This window comes from Saccopteryx leptura, chromosome 13 (assembly GCF_036850995.1).
Source record: "Saccopteryx leptura isolate mSacLep1 chromosome 13, mSacLep1_pri_phased_curated, whole genome shotgun sequence".
Classification (NCBI taxonomy): Eukaryota; Metazoa; Chordata; class Mammalia; order Chiroptera; family Emballonuridae; genus Saccopteryx; species Saccopteryx leptura.
This window is the reverse complement of record NC_089515.1, coordinates 57,097,140-57,124,066: the sequence shown is the minus strand read 5'-3', so window position 1 is coordinate 57,124,066 and position 26,927 is coordinate 57,097,140. Positions and strand designations below refer to the sequence as shown.

The 26,927-nt window shown below is 49.4% G+C and overlaps 1 protein-coding gene and 1 pseudogene across 3 annotated transcripts in view; one reads left to right on the top strand and one right to left on the bottom strand.

Annotated features, from left to right (window-relative positions):
- Positions 1-26,927, top strand: part of TJP1 (tight junction protein 1) — a 159,061-nt gene that overhangs the window by 36,218 nt on the left and 95,916 nt on the right. The window lies entirely within an intron of this gene.
- Positions 12,745-15,099, bottom strand: LOC136384904 (small ribosomal subunit protein eS4-like; annotated as a pseudogene).

Sequence of the window (26,927 nt, the reverse complement as noted above, 5' to 3'; positions counted from 1 at the left end):
AAAGACAGTCAGCTGGAGAAGATTCCCCTAAACATTTTCTGGTCCTTCTTGCCGTCCTGCAGTGGAGCCCTCCTTCTCTGCTCTGGGACAGAAGGAGGCCCGAGGGACACTGGCCGTGCACCCCTGCCATGTCTAGGGGCGGAGCGGCCACGCCCCGGGGCAGCAGAGCGCTTGGGCCTCTGCCACAGGAAGAGCAGCAATCAGGGGTGATGAGGACCCGGTGGCCACACCTATGAGTCATACCCTAGATAGGCGGTTAGTCATTGTAGATGGGTCCGCATCCTGGTTGTTTGCTGGGCAGAATCAGCTCCTAGATTGCTTCCTGTGATTGGGGCAGGTTACACAGGATGCTGCAGGTGGCTGTTGGTACAACGCTGGTCCAGGGCGACACCAGCCAGCAGTGCCCCCGAGGGGTTAGACAGAGAGAGAGTCAGAGAGAGGGATAGACAGGGACAGACAGACAGGAACGGAGAGAGATCAGAAGCAGTCAATCATCAGTTTCTCATTGCGCATTGCGACACTTTAGTTGTTCATTGATTGCTCTCTCATATGTGCCTTGACCGTGGGCCTTCAGCAGACCGAGTAACCCCTTGCTGGAGCCAGCGACCTTGGGTCCAAGCTGGTGAGCTTTTTGCTCAAACCAGATGAGCCCGCGCTCAAGCTGGCGACCTCGAGGTCTCAAACCTGGGTTCTTGGCATCCCAGTCCGACACTCTATCCACTGCACCACCGCCTGGTCAGGCAGCTTTGCTTTTTACAACTAGGGGGCAGGGGGAGGCAGGGAGGCTTCCTGCCTCAACATTCTAGCAGAGCTATGCATGTCCTCCGAGGAATTTAAGTGTGGCGACTCAGCGGGGAGGCAGAGCTGCTGCTGGGAGGGAGGGGGCTGCACCAGGCGGCATTCCTCAGATAGCGTCTGGCAGCAGGAGCCTTGCACACAGTGCCTGGGGTGAATTCTCTGCTGTTCAGGAGAGCAGCCTGTTGCCTCTCCCGGCCTCAGTTGTGTATTTCTGGGGCAGGAACTGTGAATGCCCATGCCATCTCCAGATCCCTTCCTGGGTGGCCACATTCCACTAATGGGTGGCTCTCAAGGAAGGGGCAGCAGGCCTGACCTGTGGTGGCGCAGTGGATAAAGCGTCGACCTGGAAATGCTGAGGTCGCCGGTTCGAAACCCTGCACATGTCTGGTCAAGGCACATATGGGGGTTGATGCTTCCAGCTCCTCCCCCCTTCTCTCTCTCTGTCTCTCCTCTCTCTCTCTCTCTCTCTCTCTCTGTCTCTCCCTCTCCTCTCTAAAATGAATAAAAAATAAAAAAAGGAAGGGGCAGCACGTGGAGAAGGCCATGGCTGCCCCCACACCCCTGCTGCCCGCGTGCGTAAGGTTCCCGCCCAGCAGGGTCACCCTGTGTGCCCACATCCTGTGCTGCTTGTTCAGCATACAGATCATGAACAGTTTTCGTGATGTTCTGTATTCCTTGAAGACGTTTTAATGGCTTTCTGCTCTTCCATCTATGGGCATCATCTAGGTCATTGGTTCTTTGACTGTTAAGTGTTTAGATTGCTTGTATTCTCATCCCCCCCATTAAAAAAAAAGGATTGCTTTGGCTATAAAGATCTAAGTTTATATTTCCTGATGATCAGCCTCCCAAAGGTAAATCTCTGAGTCAGCGGATGGGAGTTGTTTTAGCTGCTGGTGTGTCTTGTTGATGGCTGTCGATGAAGGTGGTGTACTGAACCTCCCACACATTAGAATAAACTTACTTGTTTAGCTTTCAGGGCGGCAAACAGGCACGCGAAGATATTCCACATATGGGGGAGCGTTTTGTTTTTTTTAAAAAAGTTATTCTTTTTTTAAAAAAAGTTCATTTTAGAGAGGAGAGAGAGAGAGAGAGAGAGAGAGAGAAGGGGGGAGGAGCAGGAAGCATCAACTCCCATATGTGCCTTGACCGGACAAGTGCAGGGTTTTGAACCAGTGACCTCAGCGTTCCAGGTCGACGCTTTATCTACTGCGCCACCACAGGTCAGACGCGCTTTGCTTTTTTAATACCTTTATTGAGATATAATCTAGGTGCCATACAGTTCACCCATTTACAACGTACTGCCCTGTGGCTGGTTGTATATTTACAGAAGTGTGTGTCCATCATCACAATCGATTTTAGAATATTTTTTATTACCGCCCCCAGACCCCACTCCCTATAGCCATCACCTCCTAATCCACCCCCCTTTCCCACTACACTCCAGGCCTACGCACCCCAACGATTAACTTTCTGTCTCTGTAGATTTGCCTCCTTGGGTCCTTTCGTGTGAATGCGGCTGCACACTCGGTGGTCCTTTGTGACCGAGCACAGGGTGTCCAGGGTGCATTCCTGTTCTGGACCGTGTGCATCCTTCATTCCTTGTTTCTGCGACCAGGAGAGAGCTGCGGTTAGGTCAGCAGAAAAGGCCTGCAGGCCTGTGGTTACAGATAGTGTGTAGACAGCCCCTGTGGGAACATGGATGTGGATGGATCGTGATACAAAGTTTCTTTGTTACATGGGACTTTTCCCAGCACCTTTATGTTTGTTGTTTTTTTGTTTTGTTTTGTTTTGTTTTGTTTTTTTAGAGAGTCAGAGAGAGGGATAGACAGGGACAGACAGACAGGAATGGAGAGAGATGGGAAGCATCAATCATCAGTTTTTCGTTACGCGTTGCGACACCTTAGTTCATTGATTGCTTTCTCATATGTGCCTTGACTGTGGGCCTTCAGCCTTACTTGAGCCAGCGACCTTGGGTCCAAGCTGGTGAGCTTTGCTCAAACCAGATGAGCCCATGCTCAAGCTGGTGACCTCGGGGTCTCGAACCTGGGTCCTCCGCATCTCAGTCCGATGCTCTATCCACTGCGCCACCACCTGGTCAGACACCTTTATGTTTTTAACAGTTGTAACAATAGCCCTTTCTCTCTCTCTCTCTCTCTCTCTTTCTTTCTTTTTTAATGGATGTATCACAGGGTGGTTTTTTGTTGTTTTTACCCTATTCATTGTTAATGGATATTTGATTTTTTCCTGGTCTTCACTCTTTTGAACACTGCTTCCGTGGGCTGTCCCTTTGAACATTTCTGGGACCATCTTCTGTGGGTAGCTGTATAGAAGATTAGAAATTTCATGGTATCTTTTCGTTTCTGTTAATTATCACTATTCTACTGGTAACCTGTTTACTATCCCATTATCCTGGTCTTTGATTGTTCTATTACTATTTTCTTTCCATTCCTTTCCTTGGGGCTCGTAATACCCATTTAATTTTATTTTTAGGGTTTTTTATTTTTAGGTTTTATTTACTGATTTTAGAGAGGGGAGAAAGAGAGAAAGAGAAGGGGGAGGAGCAGGAAGCATCAACTATCATATGTGCCTTGACCAGGCAAGCCCAGGGTTTCAAACGGCAACCTCAGTGTCCCAGGTCGATGTTTTATCCCTGCAACACCACAGGTCAATGTTATTTTTAAAGTGTCACCTTCATTATTACTCTTCAAAACATTTATTCTCCTTGAGATAGAGAAACTTATAACCCTTAATTAGACATTTTCCCTCACAGCTAACCCTTGCATTTTCACACTAATTATGTCGTTTTACTTTAATTATAGGAGCATCTAAACTGCTAACCAGAGATTTTTCTTATAAATTTAAGACAGCATGGCCCTTTCTACAAATGTTGTTTATGTGCAGCCTAAGGGTTAATTTGTTCATTTATTTACCAAAATTACTAAATATCAAAATTAACAGACTGCAGGCCCTGGCTGGTTGGCTCAGTGGTAGAGCATCGGCCCAGCGTGTGGATGTCCTGGGTTCGATTCCCAGTCAGGGCACACAGGAGAAATGCCCATCTGCTTCTCCATCCCTCCCCCTTCTCTTTCTCTTTCTCTCTCTCTCTTCCTCTCCCACAGCCATGGTTCCATTGGTTCAAGCACATCGGACCCAGGTGCTGAGGATGACTATGGAGCCTCTGCCTCAGGTGCTAAAAATAGCTCAGTTGTGAGCATGGCCCTAGATGGGCAGAGCATTGGCCCCAGATGGGGGTTGCCAGGTGGATCCCAGTTAGGGCACATGTAGGAGTCTGTCCCAGTATCTCCCCTCCTCTCACTTGGAAAAAGAAGAGAAGAAAAAAATAAAAAATAAATGAATGGTTGACTCTTGATAGATAAATAGTATGAACTCTGACAGGCTTTGCCACCACACAGACCTGGGTTTGAATCATAGCTCTTCCATCGCCTTGAGACGCAATCACCTTTGTCATTCACTTTCCTGATTTTCGAAAGGACAAGATCACCTTTCTTTCTAGTGACTATTCATCTCGAATGCATGTAAGATGCCTGGCGCACTCAAGTGTAAAAAAAATAATAATCATGCTGTTCTTTCACGTTTTTGTCATCGAAACAGCTCCACGAAGTGAACCGACCACGTGCGGTCCTGACGTGAACTCATCCCTGTCACTAATGTTTCAGGAAGATGCTAACGGGGGATGTCAAGGGAAAAGCAGAAAGCGGTCCCGAGACTCCAGGGCCCTCTCCTTGCAAGTGCAGGGACAGGGGAGGAGGAGCATCTCACCTGAGTGACAGTTTATTCTAAACGGAACACAGAAGTGATGATCGCTTACAGTGTCGCTATGGAGCAGGGCTCAGATCTAAAACAAACCTCGGCGCTCATGCTCCATGGACACGGGTGGGGCTGTTGACGCCCAGACAAAGTCTGCTGCGTCCCCAGGCGGTCTCGCCACTCCTGAGCAACAAAGCCACGCTGGCCTCTGCTGGTATCAGGGCTACGTGCCGGAAACATGACGTCTTTCAAGTAAAACTAATAGCACCCGGAGCAGAGGGGGCACGGCCTACAAAGGAAAAGATAAGGCAAGTTTCAAGTGAAAACAAAACTTCCTGACAATGTGGACATTTTTAGAGTGGTATGCCCGTTTGCTCTAAGATATAAGTTTTTGTTTGTTTTTAAGTGAGAGGAGGGGAGATAGACAGACTTGCCCCCTCCTGTGTCAGACCTGGCTGGGATCTACCCCAGCTACCCCTGTCTGGGGCCGATGCTTAAATCAACCGAGCTATCCTCAGTGCCTCGGGTGACGCTCGGACCAACTGAGCCACTGGCTGTGGGAAGTGAAGAAGGAGAGAAAGGGGAGTTGGATGGGTAGAGAAGCTGATTGTCACTTCTCGTGTGTTCCCTGACTGGGGAGAGAACCTGGGACATCCGCACACCTGGCTGACGCTCTCTATCCACTGAGCCAACCGGCCGGGGCTGGAATCTCTTATTGTGCTGAAAAGCAAAGAAGGTGAAAGAGAGTTGATATTATGTGGAGAAACACAGGAGCCAGCATGGGAGACTGTCATTGGCCAAAGATGGGACAGTTTGAGAATCACACAAACACACACACACGCATAAAAATGCCATTAATGGGAAACACAAGGAATGTGTAAACACCTGTGAGTTTATAGATACACTTTAAAAGGAGGAGGAAGCCAAACACACGGTTCATTGGACCCTAGTGGTCAAGTTTGTGACGAGGTTCCTGGTCTTCCCCTGGAAGTGAGCAAGGGAAGGAAGGAAGAAAGGGGGACACTGATCTTGCCCTTTTGCGTTTCGAGTCTGGTACAGCTGTGGCTCACGCGGGAACGTTGTCCCCTGCGGAAGAATTTCCACTAATAGCTGCGGAGAGAGCGATGGAGTTAGAAAGTCATCAGTGTACAGCCCTCTGTGAAATAGTAGATGGAGACGAGGACTGTTGGAAGACGGGACCACAGGACGAAGGGTTGAGGTGAACTTTACAAGGCAGAGGGGGGGCTTTCATCACCCCCCCAGTCCACCGAGGGATGGCTAAGAGGGGAGCACGGGGCGCCCCCACACGCCATACGAGAGGAAGCACGCAGCTCTGCCTAGGAGCTGTTGTTACCAAAACTTGGAACCTGGGTTCGTTCAGTTGTGCGTCTAGAGTAGGGGTCCCCAAACTACGGCCCGCGGGCCGCATGTGGCCCCCTGAGGTCATTTATCTGGCCCCCACCGCACTTCCGGAAGGGGCACCTCTTTCATTGGTGGTCAGTGAGAGGAGCACAGGATGCGGATGTACTGTATGTGGCGGTGCCGCAAAGCGCGGAGTCGCTCACTACAGTACTATTTCCGGTGACGTGGCACACACACTTCACAGCTCCAGAAGTGCGTCATATGACACACTTCCAGTCTGCACCACCCCACACCACCAGAAGCAGTGTGAAATAACAGAAGTAGGAAGAAAGGCAAAGCGCTATAACCATTACTACACAGTATAATGGCCCCCATACTCCCCCAAATGTACAGCAACATAATGGCCCCTATAACCTCCCTTTGCCCAAAGTCTCCCCCCACATTACTACACGCCATGTTCCCCCTATTATAAGACCCTGTCTTATATTAATTTTACCCCCAGAAGGCAGGGCTGTCTTATTTTAGGAGGTGTCTTATAATAGAGGAAACATGCAGCAGTGGGCTTCCCACAGAAGAGGCCCATCGCTGCTGCTGCAGGTGTCCAGGACGCTGTGTACACAGTGTCACAGGCTGGTCACTGCCATCCCTGAACACAGCACTGGAGGCGGTGCTGGGCAAGGTGGCATGTTTTCAAGTTGCCAAGCTGATGGCGTGCACTGGCAGACCATTCGTGGAGGGAGAATTTGTTAAAGAGTGCCTTCTTTCTGTTGCCAAAGAGATGTGTCCAGAAAAGGCAGACTTATTTAGTACAGTTAGTCTTTCAGGATTTACAATTACACGAAGGATTGAAGAAATGGGAGATAATTTGCATCAGCATTTGCAAAACTCCGCAAGAAAACTTTCCTGTTTTTCCTTGGCACTCGACGAGAGCAATGATGTTCGTGATTCTGCACAACTTCTAATTTTTATTCGTGGGACGAATGACAATTTTGAAGTCACAGAAGAGCTTGCTGCACTGTAAAGCATCAAAGGAACAACTACAGGAGAGGATGTCTATGTAAAGGTGTCCCAAACTGTGAAGGATTTGGAGCTGGACTGGGCTAAACTAGCCAGTGTGACAACTGATGGTGCTCCTAGCATGGTGGGGTCTAAGAAAGGAGTAATTGCTCGCATTAACCTAGAGATGGACAAACTTAACCATTCTCATCCAATAGCCATACACTGCCTCATCCACCAACAAGCGCTATGTAGTAAACCACGGAAGTGGGACTCTTATGAAACTTGTGGTACGTTGTGTTAACTTCATTAGAACTAATGCACTAAACCACAGGCAATTTCAGGAATTTCTGTCTGAGCTAAATGTGGCCTATGAAGATGTTCTGTACCACACAGAAGTCCGTTGGCTGAGTCGAGGGAGAGTTTTGAGACATTTCTATGACTTACTTCCACAGATTACAGCTTTTATGCTTTCAAAAAACAAAGAAGTACCAGAGCTCAATGATGCAGAATGGAAATGGCCCCTCGCCTTTCTGACAGATGTAACAGAGCTACTCAACAGTGTCATAATGTGCAACTTCAAGGAAAAGGGAAGCTCGTCTATGACATGCAATCACATGGGAAAGCATTTGAAGTAAACTTAGGCCTCCTTATCAAACAAGTGAAGGAGGAAAACTTCTGCCATCTCCCCTTCACTCAAAATCTGTTAGCGGAAAAACCCTTGATTGCATTCCCAAAAGAAACGTGTGGATTCACTGGAAGAGGAGTTACAATTCAGATTTAAAGAGCTTCATCTCCATGAACAGGAGATACAGCTTTTCCTTAACCCATTTTCTACTGACACTGAAAATGTGGGTACAATTGACCAAATGGAACTGGCTGAGCTGCAGAATTGTGACTCTATGAAAGATGCATTCAAGTCAAGCAGCTTGCCTAATTTCTATGCATCTCTCCCCTCTGAGACATATCCTAATCTCAGGAACCATGCACTCAGAATGGTAACCATCTTTGGCAGCACTTATGTCTGTGAACAGACTTTTTCCAGAATGAAACATCTGCAATCTCCAACCAGATCTAGACTAACTGATGCATACTTGCATCACTTGTTACGGCTAGCAGTGACAAATATGGAACCGGACATTGACCATCTCATTAGCCTAAAGCAGGCCCATAGTTCCCATTGAAATACTGGTCAGTTTGTTGATTTAAATTTACTTGTTATTTTAAATATTGTATTTGTTCTCATTGAAATTCTGGTCAGTTTGTTGATTTAAATTTACTTGTTATTTTAAATATTGTATTTGTTCTCGTTTTGTTTTTTTACTTTAAAATAAGATATGTGCAGTGTGCATAGGGATTTGTTCATAGTTTTTTTTATAGTCTGGCCCTCCAACGGTCTGAGGGACAGTGAACTGGCCCCCTGTGTAAAAAGTTTGGGGAACCCTGGTCTAGAGCTAGCTTCAGAGTGCGGGACGCGTGTGTGTGTGGGGGAGTTAAACAGCAAGACTGTGGGGGAACAAGCAGACTGATCCAGACTGTGGGTCAATTAGAACAAGCTCAGCGAGTTAACTGATAAAGGGGGAGGGGTGCCTTCTAAGTTTAAAGAAGGCATGCAACCATGTAGGTTCCTGTTTGCATCTGGATTAAAGCCTGTTGGGGCAAAAAAGACAATTTTTTCAGACGGGACTTTTTTTTTTTTTTTTTTTTAATTGTGGACCAAGTGTTACAAGACTCCAGGAAGATATTTTTAATCGTGTTATGCATGATAATGACACTGTGGGTATGTGTTTTTTCAAAACTCTACATGTTGTCGAGAGGCAGGGGAGGAACTGACAGTTTTTTCGAAAGTACTCCTGCAAAAAAAAAAAAAAAAAAAGGAAAAGGAATAAAAAATGGGATGGACCATTGCCTGAAGCGAATCAGTGAAAATCCTGATACTGTTCAGTCTTGGAGGACGGGGTCCCTTGGCAGTTCTCATATATAAAATATGTCACGATGAAAAGTTTGGGGCTGAATGTGAAAGAGAGTTGGGATTCACACTCATGAAGATGAGTGTGAACGAGCTGTCTCGGAAGGCAGAGGCAGGCAGGCCCCCAGCATCTTCCTGAGACAGAGGCAGCCAGAAGGGGGGGTGCTGGGTGGAAAGGAACTTGGTCTGAAGACAGTGGCTTCCTCACGGGCAGCAGCCCTGTCCTGAGTGGCGGCGAGTTTCGAGAGGTGAGGGAGCCCCTGTGTGCCGAGGGTCAGGAAGCTTGACGCTGGCTGTGGAATGCAGCCTTCCCATGGATACTGAAATTATCCAGGGTGATGAGAAAGCCCCCCCACCTCATGTTTTGTTAATGAAAAAATTTTAAAATGTAACAAAGCTGGGCAAATGTTACAGTGAATACTCATATCCGATATGTGATTCTGCCTTGATCATTTTTCTTCACTTGTTTTATCACTTCTCTTTCTATTCACCCGCCCGTCCATTATTCCATTAATCCATTCATCCATCCATTCATTTATTCATTCGTCCACTAATCCATCCATCCATCCATCATTCATTCATTCATCCATACATTAACCCACCATCTGTTCATCTACTACCCGTCCATCTACCCACTCATTCACCCGCCCATCTATTCATTGATCCATCCATCCACCCACAATCTGTCCATCCATTCATCCACCTACTCCTCCATCCACCCACCCACTCCTCTATTCACTCATCCATCCTCTGGTTCATCCATCCATCCATCCATCCATCCACCCACTTCTGACTCCTTTCAGGTAAATTGCAGACCCTGGTGTGCCTCTCTCATGCAGGAGTTTTGAGGATTAAATGGGATTAAGCTGTTAAATACTATAGACGTGCACGGCCTCTTAAGTCTGGCCAAGAATCTGTCTGACCTCCGCGTGCACACGATGAGTCAGCGCCTGAGTCAGTGCTGGGAGCCAAGCCAGCGCCCGATGGGATGGAGACGGGGCCACCCCGACATTTCCTTCCTCAGCGGGGGCATCAGGGCCCAGGCTGCTGACTCCACGAGGCGGGCAGGCGGGCGGGCGGGCGGCACCCGCCCCTCCCACCCTGCACCTTCCCATTCCCATACCCGCCCCCTCGCAGATGCAGACCCCCCTCTGCTCTCACGGGATCTGTCTGCAAACCAAAGACAGGAGAAGAGTGAGGTGCAGTGTTGGGAATGGGAGGCCGAGGTGGCACGTTCTCGGAGGGACGTAACGGTGATGCCGGTAACTCAGCCATCGGAGCTTCTCTCTCCTTTCTGGCTGACTGGGCCTCCTCTTAGGTTGCCTTTCTTTCCTGAATTATGTTTTGGTAAATGCTGAGCTGAGAGAGCTCTTGTTCTCGTGAACCACTCACAGGGTGAGCCTTCCCTTTGCGTGTATGGCGAATGGAAAGCAACAGGACAGACATGTTTACAACTGGTGTTGGGTGGTGCCTGGCATGTCCATGTCACCGTGTGGGCTCTGTGACCTGGGGCAGGGTCCTGACCTAGGAGTGCCCTGGTGCCTGCATGTCAGTGAGGATGACACCTTTCTCTCTCTCTCTCTCTCTCTCTCTTTCTCTCTCTCTCTCTCTTTCGAAAACACACTAAGAGCTAAAGAAGGGTGAACTGGCGTGTCTGCCTAGACTGGGTTGGAGCTTGGACTTACCATGGTAGCATTTACAGCGTGCATCTTTCCTATCTCTCTGGGGTCCCATCTCCCTTGCAGGCCCCCCACCACCCCCTGGGGGAGGAGTAGGAGAGGATCAGCCAGGCAGGACCCCAGCCCTGTAGTCACTGGGGCAGCTTTGCCATGATACTGGGCTCCAGGATGCCCTTTCTCAGAGCCCAGAAGAGATGAGACAGCCGGGAGCAAGTGAAATACCTTGGAGAACACCAGCTGGGCCGAGTGACATGGGGAGGCCTGGAGTCAGCCTGCCTCTCTTCCCCTGGAGCCTCTCAGGACATGGCTCTGAGACCCCCGTGATTATGAGGACGGGAGCTTTATTTTACCCACCCTGTGTCCCCAGTGCCTGGCACACAGGAGACACTTGGGAAATGCCACAACATATTGTGTGTATATAAACACACGAGACATAAAGCTTTGTGCATTTAAGGGGTTACCCAGGCCAGCAAGTCAAAACCTCAAGCTATATGAAGTGTTTTAAAATTAAAATTTAAATTAAAAAACACTTTTTCCATTGATTTGAGAGATAGGGAGAGGGGAAGGGGAGGGGAGTAAGGAGAAGGGAAGTAGGAAAGGCAGAGAGAGAGAGAAGCATCAACTCCCTGTTCCACTCAGTTGTGTGCTCACTGCTTTGCTCCCTGTACCTGCCCCGATGGGGAATCGAACCCATGACCCAGCGTGCAGGGACGATGATCAACGCGGCCAGGGCCATGACATGTTTTTTTGTGTGTGGTTTTTTTAAATTAATTATTTTATTTCATTTTTTTGAGACAGAGAGAGAGTCAGAGAGAGAGATAGACAGGGTCAGACAGACAGGAATGGAGAGAGATGAGAAGCATCAATCATCAGTTTTTTATTGCGAGACCTTAGTTGTTCATTGATTGCTTTCTCATATGTGCCTTGACCGCGGGCCTTCAGCAGACCGAGTTAACCCCTTGTTCGAGCCAGCGACCTTGGGTCCAACCTGGTGAGCTTTTTGCTCAAACCAGATGAGCCCGTGCTCAAGCTGGCGACCTCAGGGTCTCGAACCTGGGTCCTCTGCATCCCAGTCCAACGCTCTATTCACTGCGCCACCGCCTGGTCAGGCAATGACATGTTTTGTATGCTTAAAAAAAAAAAATGAACGCTGTCTGCATTGCCATCATTAGCGTCCTTTACATGTTACATTCATCGCCTCCTGTGACTGCGGCCGAAGCCGTGTCCCTGAGGTGTCCTCACGCCACGGAGGCTGCAGAAAGCAGGCCCACGCAGAGAGAGACGGCGCTCTGGGGAGGGCTTTGAAGATTGTTTTCTCATCTGCTTTTTATTTTTATATGCAAGTAGGGTCCTCTGTAGTTCATCTTATCTCTGTCTTTAGCCAGAAATACTTTGGCTCATAAAAATGGGGTGGGGAAATCTCCAGCCAAGAGTGCCTCAGGAGAGAAGGTTAAGTATTCTGTGCTTTGAAGTGAAATCACTTTTTTTTTTTTTTAGTGTAATGCTACCCCCTTCTGTTCCTTTCCTCTCTCCCTCATTCCTGCACTTCCCGGTACCAACAAGAACCTTTATTGTCAGCTTTAAATTCCCCCCTCTCTCACTCTCACTCTCACTCATTCACTAATTGCAAGCCTGGAAATGCAACCTTTGTATAAAGGGTCTTATGACTTCAGTCTGTTCTCTGCTGACGTACAGTTCCTGTCCCATCACCAGGCACATGAATGTGCCCTCTGTCTTTCTGAGACCTCTCTTGTGCCGAATTGTCTTTTTTTGTTGTTGTATTTTCCTGAAGTGAGAAGCGGGGAGACAGAGAGATAGACTCCCGCATGCGCCAGACTGGGATCCACCCGGCATGCCAGGGGGTGATGCTCTGCCCATCTGGGGCGTTGCTTCGTTGCAACTGGAGCCATTCTAGCTCCTGAGGAGGAGGCCATGGAGCTGTCCTCAGTGCCCAGGCCAACTTTGCTCCAATGGAGTCTTGGCTGCGGGAGGGGAAGAGAGAGACAGAGAGGAAGGAGAGGGGGAGGGGTGGGGAAGCAGATGGGCACTTGTCCTGTGTGCCCTGGCCGGGAATTGAACCCGGGATTTCCACACACCGGGCTGACGCTCTACCGCTGAGCCAGCCAGCCAGGGCTGTATTGTCTTTAAGTACAAAGACTCTTCCAGTCACGGCGCTTAGAGCTCATTTCCCCCACTGCCCTGTGTGGCCGCCCACCCCCTGTCTCTCTCTTCCATGGTGGTGAGGCAGATGTCCTTCCCACGGGGAAGGGAGATCCATGCTTTGTTGCCTTTCCAAGAGCAAAGATGTTGGAGGGCCTTGGGGCAGAGCTGTGGCCAAGGGCGTCTGTCGCAGGAACTATGTCCAGTGAACCCCAGGGTGTCTCTCTCTGTTCGTTGTCACATCAATTCTTCTGAGGTTAGCAGCTCCGGTCGCCACACCCAGGTTACCAGTGTCACTCTTGATGACATCAGTCTTCTGGCCCATCTCCAAATCCATCTGAATGGTGTCGTTCACCTTGATGAGGGGACCGGGGTGGCGGATGGTGCGAGCATCACAGGTCACCAGAGGAGGGTCCCTCTTGTGCCCACAGAGACCGTCCTCACTCTGCATGACCTGTGCTTGGTCCTCTCAGCTGTGATGCGGTGAACAGCAAAGCCACCCTTGGCATCGTGGGTCAGACGGAAATTCTCTCTGATCTTGTTGGTGCTGATGACCTCCGTGTAACTGGCAGGAAGGTTATATCTGTTTGGACCTTGCTATCTTAATGAACTTCCTCCCCTGTCTGGGCGCACTTCTGTGTGCTCTTCAGGGAAGTGACAAGAGGGAGGCATCCTCCCAGCTTGTGGGGACCGGTCAATGGCCGAGGAGCAGACACACCAGCCAGTTTATCCAGCACCCAGTGCCCTGGAGCAACTACACGCATCAGACACTTCTTGGGACCACAAGCCGTGGCTGTGCTAGGCACGGATAGACCTTGACCTTGTTGAGGTTATGAACCCCTTGAACGTCTGATGAAAAAAACCACAGGCCCTCTTCCTAAGCATATGTGTGTGCTCACCTGCATGTACACACCCACACACAGCACATCATTTTGCAATCATCTCAAGGGACCTGCAGACCTTGGTTAAGAAACTCCCTGATTGGAGTCATCTCTGATATCTCTTGCAACAAATTCATCCTTCACATTTCTTACCAAAGTTACCTTTCCAGAGTAGGCCTAGTTACGCCCCTCCCCTGCTTAAAAACCTAACCGTCTTTGGCTGATGCACGGAAGACGGGGTTGATTGATTCTTACCTTGCTGTCGCCTGAGCTGTTGCCGTTGCCCAGACTGACCGTGCATCTGCGTCACTTTGCGCCAGCTCTGGCTGCCCCTGTGGCGAGACCCCTTACCTGCCCTCCACCCCCACTCTTCTTCGTCTGTTGAAGGCTTCTTTGTTTTTCCCAGGCTCTGATTAAACGGTTTCCATTCCCGAGACCCATCGGTGACTCTCTCGTTCATCTCCACTCCCCTCAGTGTGTTCCTCTCCTCCTGCCTGTCCTGAGGCATCGAGTGGGTGAAATCCGTGGAATTGCTACGTTATAGGTGCGTTTAGAATGTACTCTTGGACGTACCTACAGTTAAATTCACTGTTTTGGAGTGTGCCGTTCTGAGCATTTTACCAGACACGTCAGGTTGTGTGACGGCCAAGACGGTGGAGACACAGAACAGTTCTCTTGCACCCCCCCCCCCCCCGGAATGTCCCTGCCTGCCACCCCCCTGTGGGGTTCTGTTTCTAACGTGAATACCTGTGGTTCCATCTATTGTTTCATCCCCCAAACTAAGTAGTTGTTTGCTTTTCTGTCTCATTAGGTTGTAGACGCCTCCAGAATCCAAACCACGCCTCACTTTTCTGTTCCCTGGAGTTTCTGATGTGGAGCTGGGTGCATTTGAAGCGCCCAGAGCCTGAGTCTTAAGTTGAGTCAACACCTGATTGCACGGTTAACCCGAGTAATTACGAGGTGTGCTTTAGTTGTGAGACGGGGCTGCCCTCGTCCACGCTTTCCTGCCTCTGCCTCCTCCGTCTGAGTCCTGCCCACGGGCTCCACCCTGGCCCGCCCAGGCCCTGTGCCCGTCGGGGTAGCAAAGGCACCCGGGGCTCAGAAATCCTTCAGCCTCTGGGTTTGTGAAATGAAGTCATGAGGTTGAGCAGACCTAGCATGTGTTGTGCCTGCTCTGAACCTGGGGCGTCTGGACAGCTTGTCGGTGGCCCGGGGTCACAACGGCTGGACAGCTTGTCGGTGGCCCGGGGTCACAACGGCTGGACAGCTTGTCGGTGGCCCGGGGTCACAACGGCTGGACAGCTTGTCGGTGGCCCGGGGTCACAACGGCTGGACAGCTTGTCGGTGGCCCGGGGTCACAACGGCTGGACAGCTTGTCGGTGGCCCGGGGTACCAACGGCTGGACAGCTTGTCGGTGGCCCGGGGTCACAACAGCTGGCTGGGCGGCATCCCCGTGGGTTTCATGGGAGGGACCCTCACGGGTCAGCATGTTGATGAGGGAGAAGGTGGACTCACCACTCTTGATTGGCCGCTGTTCAACTCAAGATCATCACGGGGTCGCTTCTGGGCCTCCCGCGCCCTGATTAGCAGCAGCAGACCTGCCTGGAGCGGTGAGTGCTGCTGGTGACCAGTGTGGGGTCGCTGGAGACCCTCTGACCTCAACTGTCTCTGAGCCACACACCTGTTGTCTTTCCTTGTCTTACCTCTCAGGGCTTCTGGCTCACTTATTTGTACCTTTGGAATCTCCTCTTCTTTCTGGGCGCCCCGTTTCCCCGTAACTGATGGTCCCTGTCTAAGCTGGGGGCTCCCTGTGCTTGTGTGTGTTACTTCCAGGAGAGGAGGTGATGAGTCTCCCATCCTTAGAGCTCTTGGTACGGGGTTGACATCAGTCATCCTGCCTCTCAGTGCTTACAAACACTGATTTATAAACCCATTTTGGGGCACGGCGTGTCCTAGCAGGGTTATCGACAGGCTCGTTGGAGTCATACCACCCCCGTCAGCCTTTTCAACGTCGACAAAGCATTCCGGAAACACCTCACGTAGGTGGGACACACGCTCTCTTCACTGCTGGACTTAATTAAAATTCTTTCCCTCCTATAAACAGCACCAGAGATGTAAAAGTAAACACAACACCGGGGGAAAAAAATGTTTCAGAAGAAGTGGAAAGGTTAAGGGAGGGGCGAAAAGTGTTCAAATCAAGACTGTGGTGGGGACTCCCCAGTGGTGGGTGAAACACTTTGGCAAAGAGTCAGGTATTGTGGTTCATGAACCTGAGTGGAGTCAACCTAGTCAAGTTACTCTTTCCACTCCATTATGTAAGAAAAACAAAAACAAAAAGTCATAAGCCAAGCCTTTGATGTTAAAGAGAAAGTCAGTGGACATGGAAAATAAGCGCCGTATTTATTTCTTCTCAGGTTTCCGTGACATTATTAACACATCTTGGTAGAAAAGGCTCTGCCTTCCTCCCCGCCTCTGCTATTGTTTTGCAAGGAAAGTGGGGGGTGTTAGATGTCCATTTAGATTTGGGGAGGTGCCTAAACGTTCAAATTGTTTTTCCAGATAAGGTGTTTTCTCCAGTGGGTACAACCCCCCCCCCCCCCCCCCCAAATATCACGTTTGCCTTTTGTGAGAGTCCTGCTTCCAGAGCAGAGAGCCCAAGCGCTTCGCAGGGCATGAATCCGGATCATTCTAGAAACTGCTCGGTTGGAGATCTGTGATGAAGATCCGGCTACAGCTCCATCCGCACGGGTGGGTTCCATGTGAAGTCCGGACCTTCCCCGGGTCCCTGGCCATCCTGGTGGCCCAATACGGGCACCTGGGTTCTAACCGACAGACGTCAGTTTGGCACCCGGGCACAGAGGCATTGCGTGTGGTGGGTGGGGGTGCTCAGCTCCCCTTACAGCTTGGTATGACCGGAGGTTGCCCGGAGCAGTGTCCTAAGAGCAAACAGCAGGGCTGTGCGTGGCTGGACCGCTGGCCTTGCGCCCAGAGCTGCAGAAGTCCTCGGCTCCGGCAAGGGTGACTTTGCTTTTGACTCCTGAGCAGTTTATCCACCACGTGGGTTAGAATGTCTTCTCTTTGGATCATCTCGTTGAACTGTCGTCTTAAAGTTATACAACCATTTCTTAGAAAAAGGTTAACACTTAATTTTTATTGGGGAGTTAATGAAATTCTTTAGTTAAAGGGGGGGGGGAATGGTGGGGGAGGGGGCTTTTGGAGCGGAGGGAGGCCCAGCTCAGTGGGAGTGGCTTAGACAGGCCCTGAGGGGCCTCCAGGTGGGAGGAAGGAAGTCCTGGAGAACCAGTGGACACCGAGGACAAACTTTGCTCTGTCACTTTGCCTTTGGCCAACTCCAGCAGGAGGGAACTGCCCGCTCCTTGTTCTGATGATGTAGAAATAAATGCCCACCCATGTTGACAGTCTCCCCCTCCCCCCAGGCAGAAGCCTTTCTTTAGGGTAACATTTCCACAGAAAAGTCCCAGAAGCCTCCTGTTCTGCATCCGCTGCGGAAGCCAGGCCTCCGGTCCCTGTCCCGTGCTGCGTGCTGCGTGCTGCGTGCTGCGTGCTGTGCCGTGGGCCACCCTGCATTGCTGTCTGTCACATGGAGATCCACCACCCTTGTGTGGGCCTTCCCACCTGGGCCACCGAATCTTTGATGATTAAGATCTTGACGTTTACTCTTTTTCTTTTTTTCCTTAAAAAAATTTGGTTAGCAAAGTAACTATTCTGTTTCCACTGTCAGTGGGGACAACTCCACTCCCTTCAGGCACTGCCCACTGGGAAAGAGTGCACAGCCCGCAGGTGATAGGGCATGGTCCCCAACGAGACTTCCTTTTGCCTTCAGAAGGCAGCTGACCTTCTGACCAAGGTTGACTGGCTGTCCAACAGGGGTTTTCCGTGGTCCCCTCAGGTGTGATAACTTGCTTGAACAATGAATGGAACTCAAGAAAACACACGGGGACTGGAGCAGTTACAGTTTTATTACAAAAGACAGACCTCAGGAGGACCAGCCCAGGGAGGAGGTGCAGCAAGAAGGTCTCAGGAAGCAGCACCGCGCTTCTGCGCCCCCTCCCCCTGTGCCCTCTCCCCCTGCGCCCCCTCCCCCTGCGCCCCCTCCCCCTGCGCCCCTCCCCCTGCGCCCCGTCCCCCTGCGCCCCGTCCCCCTGCGCCCCCTCCCCCTGCGCCCCGTCCCCCTGCGCCCCTCCCCCCTGCGCCCCCTCCCCCTGCGCCCCTCCCCCCTGCGCCCCCTCCCCCTGCGCCCCGTCCCCCTGCGCCCCGTCCCCCTGCGCCCCCTCCCCCTGCGCCCCCTCCCCCTGCAGCGTTGCTTCAGCCTTGGGCCTCACATCCACGTGTTCACCACCCAGGAAGCTCCACGGTGTTTTTACTGGGGCGTTATTACAGAACTGGGATTCCTTAAATCATTGGCCCTGTGATTGGACTCAACCTTTGGCCCGCTTTCCTGCTGTCTGTGCAGGTGGGGTCGGCTGAAAATCCCAGCCCTCTCAGCTCAGGGTTAAGTCTTCCTGGTGACCTGCCCCCGACCCCCCAGCTATGGAGTGACCCTCTGGGGAGTTGCCTCATTAGCATAACAAAGACAACCCCATTCCTCTGGAAACTCGAAGGTGTTTTAGGAGCTCCAGCCAGAAACCTGAGACAGGGGCCAGACTTCTTCATTGCACCACAGTTTTATAAGTTAAATGGCACCACTGTTTCCCATACTGTGAAATAACTGATGTCTGCTGAGGGTCTAACCCTTGGTTTCACCTGCTGACTTCCCCTTATGGAACACGGAGAGGCAGCCCCCTCACCCCTGGCTCTCGCTCTCCCCACACCCCTTTTCCTCCCACAAGTCTGAGGTTTCTATAGTGTGACTACATACATATCATTTTTACGGCTGAGCCAAGTAGTGTTATTAGGACCACTCCTCCTTCCTTGTGCAAATGCTTGTTTTCCTTGGACTTAAAAATGACATCTTTTAATTAGCTTAATGTAGGATGTATCTCTTAGTAGGTCTTCTTAAACCGTGTAAGGAAATGACAGAATCCTTCTCGATGTTATTCCTTACTCGGTCATAAAGTTGACGTCTGTTGGTTTCCCCTGGGACCATCTTCTGGCCCCACTCTGGATGCATTGTTCCCCAGGAACTTCCCACAGCTGTTTCCCTCACATGAGCTTTCACTGTCATTCCAGAAGTTTCCTTTGCCTCTCCAGCTTCTTGGCTCCAGGGAGGCTAGTGGGGGGCCGCTAGCTTTCTGAGAAAGGGTGCCCATCAGTCTGTGATGCTTTGTGCCGCAGTAGTGGCCAGCTGGAAGAGACTTAAACAGAATGGACATTGAGTAGATCAGATATGTCAGAGTTGGGATGGCACAGGGCGTAGGCTGAGTGATATTTTCAAACTCAAGGTCTGTCAGAGCTCAACTTTTTGAGCCTCCGTGTGAGGGTTTGGCCTCATGGGCTCACGGCCAGGTCGCTGCCGTGTTTCTGGTCTCGTGTGCAGACGACAGTATCCAGAAGCCAAAAATGAACCATTTTCTCTGGTGAGCCAGGAAATCTTTTTTTTTTTTTTTTTTTTTTTCAAAACCTCTTAGACAACGTGCATCGTATCCCTGGCCATAGCAGAAGGACTGGACTTTACCATAACTGAATTCTAGTAAGGACTCACCCTTGTAGGACTGGTGCTCACCTTCTTTGAAACAGATGACTGCTTAAGAGATGGATGAAACGGAGGTTTGTGAGAGACTTAGCAGAGGGCTGCGGCTGGGCCGGCCACGGACCACAGCTGTCCCAGTGTCCAGGGAGGTCAGTTGAATGTCGGAGAACATGTCACCAGGCCACTGGTAGTGGCGTTGGGCATCATCGTCTAGGCTGGTGATTAGCTTCTCCTAGTTCTGCAGGCACCCTGCATCCGTCTGATGCTCAGTCCTTTACAAGTTCTGGCTCCTTCCTTCTCTTTGGAAACTTTTGGGGAACTCTCTTGGTTCCTGGTATTCTGATATGCTGTGGGGAAGGTGTGTTTTTATTATTATTTTTATTTTATTCATCCTGATAAGCACTTGAAATGTTAGGAACTTGAAACTAGAAAACGTCTCCCACATTTTGGGAAATTGTTCAGTGGTGTTTTCTGCTTCCCTTGGGCTGAAGCTTTCATTTCTTTCTTTCTCCTATTTTCTACCTGTTTATCTTTTTTTTCTGCTTCATGAGAGAATTTCACAACTTTATCTTCCCAGTTTCTATCGATGTTCCCTGTATTTTTAGTTTTCAAGAGCACTTTTCTTGTATTTTATTTATTTTTTAGTAAGAGGCAGAGAGAGGGACAGGCAGACAGGAAGGGAGAGATGAGAAGCATCAATTCTTCATTGCGGCACATTAGTTGTTCATTGATTACTGTCTCATATGTGCCTTGACCAGGGGGCTCCAGCAGACTGAGTGACCCCTTGCTTAAGCCATCAACCTTAGGTTCAAGCCAGCGACCATGGGGCCAGGTCTATGATCCCACGCTCAAGCCGGCGACCCTGCGCTCAAGCTGGTGAGCCTGCGCTCAAGCTGGCGACCTCAGCGTTTCCATCCTGGCTCCTCAGCGTCCCAGGCCGATGCTCTAGCCACTGTGCCACCACTAGGTCAGACTGTTCTCGTGTATATATATATTAAGAGCAGTAAATGACAAGAGGAGTGGAAAATACAGTGGGTGAAAATTCTGGGACACTTTGTTATGTAAGCGAGAGAGTCCAGAGTTGTTCACATTAGATGGATTTCAGCATTCCGGAATAGGTGGTTGGGTTACTTAGTGAGAAGGAGAAGCAGGAGGTTGAGTAACCGGGCGGGAGCTTGGGAATGATCTGGAATGTTCAGTGGCCAGGAACAGGAGCGCAATGGGTAAGTTACAATGGCGAATCAGCTGGCGTTGATAGCTCAGTTGAAGAGGTTTGTTATTTCTCAAATTAATGCCATTCAGTTTGTCAGGCCCTTGCGTTTGTTATTGCCTTTAAATGACATTAACGTGACATTCCCGATTGTAACAGCGGTGCATTCTCCTTGTAGACACTTTGGAGAACAAAGACGTAAACATGATCTAATCCTTCCACTCAGAGAAAACCATCATTAACATTTTAGTGGTTTCTGGGCTGCATCTAAGAGCATGTGAATATATGTGTTCCTTTAAAAGAGAAAGAAAGGAATTAGAATCATCTGTAGGTTGTCTTTTTAGACTGTGCTCTTTCCACTGAACAATATGTCACAGATTGTGAACATCAAACATTTCTTTTTCAAGATCATTTCCTCACCTCTTTGAGACTTGAGAGAATTCATAGACTTGATCTTGCCGAGCAGTTGTGGGTTCACGGTGAAACTGAGCACAAACAACAGAGAGAGAGGTCCCATACACCCCTCTCTGCCAGTCTGAGCTCAATGCTTTTCAGATGTAAATAGGCTCCTGTCCCTCCCCTGCTCCACGGCCTCCTGTGGCTTCCGGTCACTTTTGAACAAAAGCCTGAGCCCCAACGTGGCCTCCGGTAGCCTGCCCGTTCCTGTTCCTCTGCCCCTCTCCCTCCCTCCTGTGTATCCAGACATTTTGACTGATCCGGGACCCATGGGTTCAGCTCCGCCAAAATTTGGTCTGGTACGGTAAACCTCACACTCAGCTCCAAGAGGTCAAGGAAGCTATGAGGATTGGGGAGCCCCCGACACGTCGGTGACCCAGCTTGTCCTGTAGAGCATGATATTTTGTCTTCAGGTTGCCGTCTACAAATATGTGTCTTCAGTTGTTCTTTTGGGTTTTTTTAAAGGGATTTTTAAGAATTGATTTTAGGGGGAGAGAGAGGGAAAAAAATACATTGGTTTGTTGTTTTAATTTGTTTATGAATTCATTGGTTGTCTCTTGCATGTGCCTTGACCGGGGATCGAACCTGCAACCTTGGTATATTGGGACGATGCTGTAACCAACTGAGCTACCTGGGCAGGGCTAGTTGTCTTTTTTTTTTTTTAAGTTAAATTTCCATAAAGGAACTTCCCATTGTTATGGTCTGCTGTTTCATCTGCGGCAAATTATGCTCAGAGACTATCTTTGCCATTAATACAAATTTATTTAACACAGGTTCACTCTGGGAACTATTTCTTTTTCTTTTTTTTTTATTCATTGAGAGGAGGGGAGACAAAGAGACAGACACCCACATGCGCCCTGATGGGGATCCACTTAGCAAGCCCACTAGGGGGCAATGCGCTGCCCATCTAGGGCACTGCTCTGTTGCTCAGCAACTGAACTCTTCTTAGCACCTGAGGTGGAGGCCATGGAGCCATCCTCACCCCTCGGGCCAACTCACTCCAATGGAGCCATGGCTGCGGGGGGGGGGGGGGACGCGTGGGGAGGCAAGAGAGAGAGAAGCAAGAGGAGGAACAGGTGGAGAAGCAGATGGGCGCTTCTCCTCTGTGCCCTGACCAGGAATTGAACCCAGGACTTCCACACGCTAGGCCGACACTCTACCACAGAGCCAACCGGCCAGGACCTATTTCTAATACTACTGTTTAATAAGCCACTAGCATGCAGGATAATAGGTCTTCATAGGCCAGTAAGGAATAACATATTCCAGACCAGTGATGGATTCATCACACCATTGTTCCAGGAAAGGGCAACTGAAGCAGTGAAGGTCGACCTTAGTGGAGGGGTGTGTCCCTTCCTACTTGCTGGTTCTCGGGAGAGTCACTCCTTCCTACTATATCAGCTGCCAACTTAGGCCCCTCACTGCTGTGCCAGCACTGCGGTGGTGTCGGCAGGTAAGATGGGCTACTCAAAGGCAGGAACAGATGTCTCCTTTTTCTGAGACTGCTGTGTTGTTTAACACCCCAGCCAGCCGACAGCGGCCTGGCCACCGCAGAAACAAGTGACCCAACACCTTCAGAGAGCTATTTGGATCAGCAAAATGGAGACTTGTCTAGGTGGCCACAATGGAACACTCTCAGTAGGTCCTTCCTGACTCTCTGTATTTGAAGTTTCAGCGTCCACTGTGTCATAGCCACTCTTCTATGTGTGATCAATACATCCCCAGTGGTGCCGGTCCACAGGCTGAGCTACCGAGGGCTTATCTGCGGCAACAGAATGCGCGACGGCATCCTGGTATGGCTTCTGCAATGTATACAAGCTCCCCCTCCCATCAGCGCAACCTCCTTGATGTCAGAAACACATGGCCAGGAAATCGTAACAGACCCAGACACCACATCTGCTTAGATTTCTGTGGTTGGCGAAGGTCCCGTTCCGCTCTCTGCAAAAGAAAGGACAAGTGTCTCAAAAGACGGTCAAGGGGAAATTTTCTGGCTTTTTAACATTTTAAGACTTGGCGAGATGAGGCATGTAATATGGAACGCTAGATTTCTCGGTGCGTAAGGTCCTCATCTTGACCGCTGTTGCGAACAGCAAGGGGACCCTTAGAGAGGGTATTCTATGAGTATTATATGATGGTGCGGGTACGTTTGACCCTGCAAGGAAACCAGATGTTAAATTTGCGGCAGGCGTGTCTTGTGCCTTTGTCAGACAATTCACCTTGAACTTGGGCAAAGGTGGTGATCGGCTGGAAAGTTTCTCCACATTTGGGGTCCCCCTGCTCCAAGTCCTTTTGCTTCACATGAGCTTGCAACAGTCATTTCATTTTAAATGACAGGAAGCACATCTCATTTCCATGGCATGTCCTCATCTCTGACTTGTTTTTCTAAAAATTTTTATTTATTGATTTGAGAGAGAGAGAGAGAGAGAGAGAGAGGGAGAGAGAAAGAGAGATCAATTAGTTGTTCCACCCACTCATGCATTCCTTGGTTGATTCTTGCCTGTGCCCTGACTGGGGATCAAACTCGCAACCTTGGTGCATTAGGATGATGCTCTAACCAACTGAGCTACCTGGCCAGGGACCCCTCTTTGAGCTTTCTGAGCTCAGGGTGGTGGGGGTGCATGGCCACTGTCTGGCCCACTCTGCCACTGAGGGCCAGATCTAGATCTTGAGAGAGGTGGTCAGACGGAAGAAAAAGAGATAATGAAGCCAGCAGAAAGAGAACTTTTGAGCAGAAGAAAGGAGCTAAGAGAAGAAATTATTTTTTTTTCCTCTGGGTGGAGAAAGTATTAATTTTGCAAACCATCTCCCCATGAATATTTAGTCTGGGCTCTCTCTGGAGGATGGGATGAGTCACCGAGTATGACCGCAGAGTGGGTCACTCTCGGGAAAGGGTGTGGAGGGACACGGGCCGGCCCTGAGCTCACAGGGACGGCTCCCCTGGGTGCAGCGGCCGCACAGAGGCTGTGGGAAGGCGCTGATGACCAGTCACTGTGTCCAAGGGGGCCTGCTGTCCTGACAGAGAACCACTGTAGTTGTCCTTAAAAGTAATAATCAGTTTACGGAAGGCATACTTTTTAAAGGCTCAGTTTCCTTTTCAATTTACTAGAGCTCGTCATTTCATTAATCTAATTATTTTGCATAATTTTAATTTATTGGATTTCCCTCCAATATTTAAAACTACACTTATAAGTTTAGTGTATATATATATATATATTATATATATGTATGTATAGATAGTAATTATATAACATATATATATAATAACTTTCCATTAATCTGAGAGAGAGACAGGCAGGGAGAGAGAGAGAAGCATCAACTCATCATTCCACTTAGTTGTTCCCTCAGTTGATTGCTTCTCATATGTGCCCTGAGCAGGGATTGAACCCATAGCCTTGGTGTGCTGGGATGATGTTTTATCCCCTGAGTCACCAGTCCAGCAGGACCTAGTTTATATTTTAAAACCTATAAACTCTCTGAGAGGCAAACTTACCATCTCAATAGTAAAAAAAAAAAAAAAAAAAAAGGCCTCAAACAAAAGCTAATAGTTAAACTTCTACATACAGTAGTCGGGTTATCTCAAACATAGCAGTATTATTTACACACAATACCTTTCTGATATCTCTTTTAGCTTACGGACAACAAGACCATTCTGACAGGTTTTCTACAATATTAAGAACGCTTTCCACAGCTGTCGCTCAAGATTATCTTCTATTTAACACGAAAGCCACATACAGACACACACAAGCCACGTCCTGGATGTCCTGTGAGGTCTCTTCTCTTGTTTCCTTCCCCAGGATTGGTTATCCAACGAAAGAAACAGGTGTCCCCTTCCCCCCTACACACATATACACACATACACACACGTCTTTTTTTCCTTTGTCCTTTTCTTCATTCCACTCAATGTCATTGATAGAATACATGATCTCAGAATTAAAAAGGGAGAAGGCGAACACTGTTTCATTGCTAAAACGTTGTGTGTGGAGGGTATTCTTGCAGGTGTGTATGAGATGATTTTCATTTTATCATTGCGTGCCTCAGTCATGATGCAAGTTTATCTCCCCGGGAGGAGCAAATGTGTAGCTTATTGAAGCTGGCGCACAGCATGCGGAGTCAGAAAGAATCCAGGAGAACCTGCATTCCGGGCATTCCCCAGGCGTTCTGAAGGGGGACAAAGTCACCGCCCAAGAGCTCTGCAAGGTGGCAGCAGGAAACTGGACCGCGCCTTGCTCCCAGTCCCGAGGCACACAGCTGAGGGCTTGGGAGAAAATCTCTGACTTTATTAGATTCCAGATTTAAATGTCTTTGACAACAGCAGGAGGAAGCAGACAGATTCCCAGAGGGCTTCAGGTGACAGACAGACCGTCAAGCAGAGAGGTCTCGCTACATGTTATCTGTAACATGCTAGAAGCATAGTCCTGAAACACAAGTGGAGGCTGGTAACTTATTTATTTATCTTTTCATTAATGAGATCGACCATTTTAAAGGTACTTAAATGCTTTCGGCATCTCTGTCCTCTCCTCCCTTCTCAGCATCCCGGGAATGAAAGGGTCAGGAGCGGCTGTGGGGAGGCCAAGACAGAGCTAGAAGGCATTGCAGAGCTGTGAGGTGGTCACCTCAGCCAAGGGCGTAAGCAGCCAGTTGCTCACGTCCTGGGTCTATTTAACTGTTTCTAGTGACTCTTGGGAATGTCCTCCGCCAGGTTAATCCAGCAGTTTCTTGTTTGTTTTTGTTTTTAACATTTATTGATAACCTGCTGGGTGCATCAGACCGATGGGACCCACGACTCAGAGGCCGGGAAGGACAATTAGATATTTTCTCTGTTAGACGGAGAGACACAATGGTTCTTTGTCTCGTCCCACACATGGAATCCAGCCCCTGAAAGAAGTCCCTTCTCCTTAAACCTACGGACAAGTTTAATTCCGGTCCTGTTCCCTCTCCCGTGTGTGAGCTTGCATGCCTGCTGGGCCGCCTGTGGCCCGTTTCCTGAAGTCCCTCGAATGAGTTGATTTAAAATGAAAGTCACAAATCATTTTTACAAAGATTCTTCATGTCTCTAGAATCAGCAAGTGTTACCAGGGAGTCTTTTTGTTGGTAATTTTTTTTTTTTAGTGTATTATTGATTGATCTTGTAGAATAGAGGAAGGCAGACAGAGGCAGATTCATCGATTTTGTTGTTCCACTTATTCATGTGTTCATTGGTTGATTCTTGTATGTGCCCTGACTGGGGATCAAACCTACAACCCTTGGCATATGGGGATGGCGCTCTAACCAGCTGAGCTACCCAGCCAGGGCTGAGGCTCATTTCTTAGTGGAGGTCTGTCTCTGTTGTATAGCTTGACGCCCACTGAAGAAATAATCCTGCCTTTTATGTCCCAGAGTCAAATGTTAAGCCAAACCTTCTAAAGTCTTTTGTGTCTGTTACTGCTTTACCTGAAATAATAATAATAATTATTATTATTTTTCCCTAAGTGAGGAATGGTGAGGCAAAGAGACAGACTCCTGCATGCACCCAACTGGGATCCACCCAGCATGTCTACCAGGAGGCGATACTCTGCCCATCTGGGGCATTGCTATGTTGCAACCAGAGCCATTCTAGCACCTGAGGCAGAGGCCATGGAGCAATCCTCAGCGCCCGGGCCAACTTTGCTCCAATGGAGCCTTGGCTGTGGGAGGGGAAGAGAGAGACAGAGAGAAAGGAGAGGGGGAAAGGTGGAGAAGCAAATGGGCGCTTCTCTTGTGTGCCCTGACTGGGAATCGAACCCGGGACATCCACACGCGGGGCCAACACTCTCCCACTGAGCCAACCGGCCAGAGTCTTATTATTATTATTTTTTAAAGTGAATTTCAATTAATGTAAGATCCTGAGCGAGTCAAGATTAGATGCGGAGTGCTTCCAACACCAAAGCCGCAAAGGAGCTGACGTGTCACGCGGGAAGTTGGAGCAGCAGGGAGGAGAAACCTGAGCTTCCTGTCTGCATGGACTGAAGTTCCTCCATTTTAGGGA